Genomic DNA, 6,292 nt, shown 5'->3' on the forward strand with positions numbered 1-6,292 from the left:
GCTGGGCAACTGCGATCTCGTCATAAGCTTTTTGATAATTTGAGCAAAGGAGATCATGATTGGGCCAAAGAGACTTTAGAGATAAGTGGAGAATGGGAGTCTGATTCTTCCCCGAGCTGCGTGTGCCAACGGTCTTCGTATCTGGTAAGCAGGCTGCTTAACCTTTTCGGCTGCTTTTTTCTTTTTAGTGTCAAGTTACTTTTCAATTTTCTGATTGTCTTATGTTGTTTTTTTTTAGATTCGGAATTCGGCTCAACTCCTAAGGTTTCTCCAGACATGAAAAAAGTACATGTCGCTCTGGGTATCCTTTCCGAATATCGTGAGTGGCGTTGGCTGCTCAGTCCTCTTCGTAGGGAAAAATGTGGGCTGCCCCCAAAAGAAGAAATAAAACGGATCAAGGCAGACGCGATGGCTCGTCCTATCATTTTGATGGAGCCTACTATCAACGAAGGTGGGAAAAAGAAACATTCTCCGCCTGCTCAAGAGATGCATGCTGAGAAGAAAACGAAGACTGCTCGTGGGGATTCTCCGGCTGTTCCCAAGATTGTGATTGACTTGACTTTCTCTAAGGGCGAGAAAGAACGAACTGTTACATTTGTGCTGGTAACGCCTATTGCTTCGAAGGTTGCTAGCTCAATTGCTGAAAAAATTGCCCAGCGCAGAAGTTCCTCCGTGACTCAGGTACCGAAGTTTGTGCCAAAGCGTCAGTTTGAGGCTAAGTCTGGCTCACCCTTGAAGAGGCTTGCTACTATGAAGAATGATAAGGTGTCTCTGCTTGCTAAAGTGGCTCTAAAACCAGCTTCTTCCGCTACTGCAACCAACTCGTCTGCTGATAAGAAGGAAACTGCTCGTTCAGGCAGGCTTGAAGAATCCACCAAGGCTGTTTCTGGGGAAGCTGCTGAGATTTGCGCGCTTTTCAAACCAGATCTTCTTGACGACATGGATGTATGTGCCAAGTTTGTTGATGACGTCAAAGAGATTGTTGGTCCAAGTCTTTTCGCGAAGCACACACCCGAGTATAGGAAGACTGCTCTGCTAGCCATGATGCAGAAAACAACAATTATGGCAGCCGAGTCTATGTTCCTTGACCAAAAGGATACCAAGGCTGCTAAAGAGATGGCAAGAACCATGGCTGCCGAAGCTTACTCCTCGGTTGAAAAAATCAAGAAATTGGAGTTTGAGCTTGCTGCTTTAAAGGGATCTAATATTTCTGCCCCCACTTCTCTGCAGCTTGAGGCCACTCGCCAAGAGATCATGGATTTGAAGACTAGGCTTGATGCGATCCAAGTAAAGTATGAAAGTGTAAAGAAGGAAATCGAGCGTTACATACCTCAGATTCAAGATCTTGAGCGTTCCATCTCTGAATTTCACTCCGCTGCTTATGCAAAGGATGAAGAATTGATTGCTACTTACAACCAAGTGATCCACTTCAAAAAGGTTGTTGACAGGCTTGAACCTCAAGTGTTGGAACTTCAAAGTGTTTTGAAGACCAACGACAATCTGAAGAAGGAAATTAAGGAGTTGCGGCGAGTTCGTGCTTGCCTGCTTGAGGAGAACGAGCAGTTGAAGGGTGAAAAAGATGGTTTCGAGGCTTCGCTTACTCAGAATCAAGCTGATTTCTATAAGCTGGGCTATGTAGATCATCTTTATGGGCGGCCGTCTAACTTTGAGTTTTCCGGTAAAGACTTCGAGACCTTCTCTATTTCTCCAGAAGACTTGCTCGCTTTTACTTTTGAGTCTTTTATCGGTGAAGTAGTTGGATGAGTTGATGCCCAAGCTGGAGCAGCCGAGGGTAAAGAGTCAGAGGATGCCGCTGCTGAAAACACCAAAGCTGCTGAAGGTGTGACGACTGAGTAGTTGTGAGATGTCCAAGCTATTGAAGAGTAGTCTTCTAGGTAGCTTTTAGGATTTTCTTTTCTTTCCTTTGTTGCTTTTGCTTGAACTCCTTCGGTATTTGCTAGTTGTTTATCAATTTTTCTATAAAATTTAATAAACTTGCTTATTTTGCTTTTCCCATCTTCGCTTCTTTTTTGGTCCATGCCCTAACCTTTAGACCTTGTAGACTAGAGGCAGGCGTGCTACTTTTCTATAAGCAGACAGGCCTGCATAGCCTACGCAGCCGTAGGTGTTGGTGTAGAACTTTTGCAAAGCTGTTAGCCATAGGGTTGGCAGCCGGATGCCTTACTTACAGAAGCAGACGAATTCGCGTAACCACTAGGCTGTTTAACCTTGGCTCTTTCCAATTCCGTAGGTTGTGTAGTAAGTATCACAACACTTTAGGACTTGGTGTAGGTTGTTCTGCGTTTGGCAGTGGTGAAGCTTATCGACTACGTAGCATGTCGGCAGTGGATAAAATCTTCACGTATTCATGCTAGCTTGTTTAACCTTTCACAAGAATGTACGGTTGCATAAGTTTAGCATGGTTCTACTACTCGAAGGGCAAGCCGTATGCAGTCTTCTGGAAATCCGTAGGCTACCTTAGTGCACTCGGTAGCAGCTTTAGGTTTCCAGTTCAGCTGCCCATTGGGTGTGCTGCGTAATGTGCCCCCTCCGTCTCTAGGGCCCGGTTCTCTGCGGATTAGGCCGATAGACCCATAATCCTTCAACTAGCTAAGCCTTGAAAAAGACCATTATGGCTACTTCTAGGAATCCCAGCGTAAGCCATTATGCACCTAGTTATACTAAGGCAGCCAGGCTCATCCACGTCTGGATATTCGGAGTGTTAAGTTTATCCTCCTGCCTTGGAGAGCACAGTTGGTCCCTCGGGGGGGGGTGCAATTTCTTGCAGTAAGTCCCAAATAGGGGTGCAATCTTCTTTTGAAGTGCAGAAAAAGATAAGTTGTTGTAGACATATAATCGAGCCAAGTTACAAATTACTTCTGAATTCTTTATTGAAAAATGAATAAAATGAGCGAAAAACTTGGTTGCAAAAAACTGCATGATGATTGGATAATCCTCGGTTTACGAGGTGGTGCCCGTTGAGCTGCTTGAGTCTTCGGGTCTTGATATAGTGGGAAGTCACACATGGTATTTCCTCAAATTGTAGGCGTTCCATTGCTTCTCGATCTCTTTATCATTCATGGTAGCAAGAGTGTAGCTACCCTTGTCGCCTACTATGCTGATCTTGTAAGGACCTTCCCAGATGAGATCTATTTTTTTCGAGCCTTCTTTGCGGGCAGTGATGAATGACTTTCTTAGGACTAGATCTCCAGGTTGGAACTGCCGGATCTTGGCCCTTTTATTGTAGCTGGAAATGAGTTGCTGCTGGTAGGCTGCGATGCGAGTGATGGTCTGTTCGCGCATTTCTTCTGCCAGATCTAAATCTATGGCCATCTCTTTACTGTTTTGCTCAATGCTTGGCAATAGAGTATTAATACTTGGCATAATGACGTTGGGAGGAATGATTGCTTTCGAACCAAATGCCAAAGAGAATGGAGTTTCACTAGTTGCTCGTCTTTTGGTGGTGCGATATGCCCATAAACATCCTGGGAGCTTATCTGGCCATTTTTCCTTTTTGTCGGTGAGGGATTTCTTGAGGCAGTCGAGGATCGTCTTGTTGGATGCTTCGGCCTGCCCATTGCCTTGAGGATATCTTGGCGTGGACATGTGTTGTTTGATACCGTATTTTTGGAAGAACTTCGCCAAATCTTTTTCCACAAATTGCGGGCCGTTGTCAGTGATGATGTTCCTCCATATGAAACGCTCTATGTCCGTCTGAGTCATGGTCGTCATGGGTTCTGCTTCTACCCATTTGGTGAAGTAGTCGGTTGTCACGATCATCATGCATCTTCCTCCCGTAGCAGGCGGCATAGGCCCTACCAGGTCGATTGCCCATTGCATGAATGGCCAAGGACTCGTTTATGGGTGTAGCTCACTGGCGGGTAGTGCTGGTACTAGTTTGTAGCATTGGCAACGGTCGCACTTTCGTAGTAATTCCTTAGTATCTTGGAGCATGGTAGGCCAGTAGTAGCCTGCGTTAAGAGCCTTCTGGGCTAAGGATCGGCCTCCAGAGTGATTCCCACAAACGCCTTCATGAATTGAGCTTAGAACCTTCAACTCATCAAGAGGTGCTAGGCAGCGGAGATGTGGTCCGATGTAGGGCCTTCGGACGAGAATGCCATTCCATATATAGTAGCGCGTCGACTTGATTTAGAGCTTCATTGACTCCAATCTTTCGGTGGGTAGTGTGTCGTTGACCAAGTAGTCTATAATTGAACTTTGCCAGGTGGGAATTACACTAATCTGTGACATTTCGGCTATCGGCTCCATCTCTATGCTTGGCTTGTCTAGATATTCCACCGGAATGAAGCGTTTAAATTGGTGGTCAAAGGCGGAGCCTAAACCAGCTAGTGCATAGGCATGGGCATTGTCTGCCAGCGGAACTTGAGTAAGAGTGTAAGTTTGAAATGCCTCAAGCTGCTGGCGTACTTTCTCTAGGTATTGTGCCATCCTGGGATGTTTTGCCGTGTATTCCCCAGTAACCTGGCTGGTGATTAGCTGGGAATCAGAATGAATTGCGAGTTTCTTCATCGCCAAGTCTTTAGCCATTCAGAGGCCTGCTAGTAAAGCCTCGTACTCAGCTTTGTTATTGGATGCTTTGAAGCCTAGAGCGATCGCCTGCTCAAGCATTGAGCCGTCTGGGGTAACAAGGACTACACCTGCTCCCGAGCCTTTATAGTTTGATGCTCCGTCGACATGCAAATTCCAGAAGTCTTTATTGGATGGAGCAAGCGTGACTAAGGTACTCTCGGCTGCTTCTGGGGCGTCGTTGGGCCGTTCTGTTGCGTTGCCTAGGCTAGGCGTGAATTCTGCTACGAAGTCTGCCAAGGCTTGGGCCTTTATCGTTGTGCGAGGTCGGAAAACTAAACCATATTGGCCAAGTTCCAATGCCCATTTCATCACTCGTTGAGAAGCGTCTGGACCATGTAATATTGATCGTAAGGGATACTGAGTCATGACAATGACTGTATGAGCTTGAAAGTATGGTCTGAGCTTCCGAGCCACAACAACTAATGCCAAAATTAATTTTTCGATCTTCAGATATCTTGTTTCCGCATCGAGAAGAGCTTTAGAAGTGTAGAATACCGGCAGTTGGGCCCCTATCTCTTCTCGTACGAGGGCAGAGCTCACTGCTACTTCGGAAACTGCCAAATAAATGTATAAATCCTCCGCTGCTTCCGGCTTGGATAGTAAGGGAGGTGATGTGAGATAATTCTTCAAGTCTTGGAAAGCTTTTTCACATTCTTCATCCCATTTGTCTCTTTGTGCCCTCTTGATAGCTTTGAAGAAAGGCTTGCATCGATCGGTGGATCGTGAGAGGAAGCGGTTGAGGGCAGCTGTTCGTCCGGTCAAGCTTTAGATCTCCTTCAAGGTAGTTGGAGACTTCATATCTAGGATTGCTCGTATTTTCTTGGGATGTGCTTCAATTCCTCGTTGGGTTACTAAGTACCCTAGGAATCGACCTGAAGATACTCAAAACGTGCATATGGTAGGGTTGAGCTTCATATTGTACTTTCTAAGGATATTGAAAGTTTCTGCCAAATTGCGAATATGATCTGATCGCTGCTTGCCCTTTACCATGATATCGTCAACATAGACCTCCATGGTTACCCCAATTTGTTTTTTGAACATCATATTTGCTAGCCTTTGGTAAGTGGCTCCCGCGTTTTTTAGGCCAAAGGGCATGACTTTGTACCAGTAGGTGCCCCGCTCTATCACAAATGCGGTCTTCTCCTTATTGGGCTCATACATGGCTATTTGATTTTAACCAGAGTATGCGTCTAAGAAGCTGAGCAGCTGGTTCCCAGAAGTTGAATCTATTAATAGATCGATCTGGGAGACAGGATAAGGGTCTTTTGGGCATGCTTTGTTGAGGTCAGTGTAGTCTACGCAAACCCTCCATTTGCCCTTCTCTTTCTTCATGACTTGTACGACATTAGCAAGCCATGCTGAGTGTGCTACCTCTTCTATGAATTCGGCCTCCAATAACTTGTCGATTTCCGCCTCAATGATCATTACCTGTTCGGGTGCGAAATGTCTTCTTTTTTGGATTACTGGTTTGGCAGTGGGATCAACGTGCAGCTTGTGGCAAGCCACCTTGGGGTCAATACCAGGCATGTAGGATGGTGACCATGCGAAGACATCTCAATTTTCTCTAAGGAAAATAGTAAGTTCCTCCTTTTCGGCTGGGCTTAGTCGTGAGCCAATTTTGGTCGTCTTTTCCAGCTACTGGGGATCAAGAATGACGTCTTCGGCGTCCTCTTCGGGTTTCCATCCTATCTCGTCTACTTGG

The sequence above is a fragment of the Malus sylvestris genome, chromosome 3 (genome assembly GCF_916048215.2).
Source record: "Malus sylvestris chromosome 3, drMalSylv7.2, whole genome shotgun sequence".
Classification (NCBI taxonomy): domain Eukaryota; kingdom Viridiplantae; phylum Streptophyta; class Magnoliopsida; order Rosales; family Rosaceae; genus Malus; species Malus sylvestris.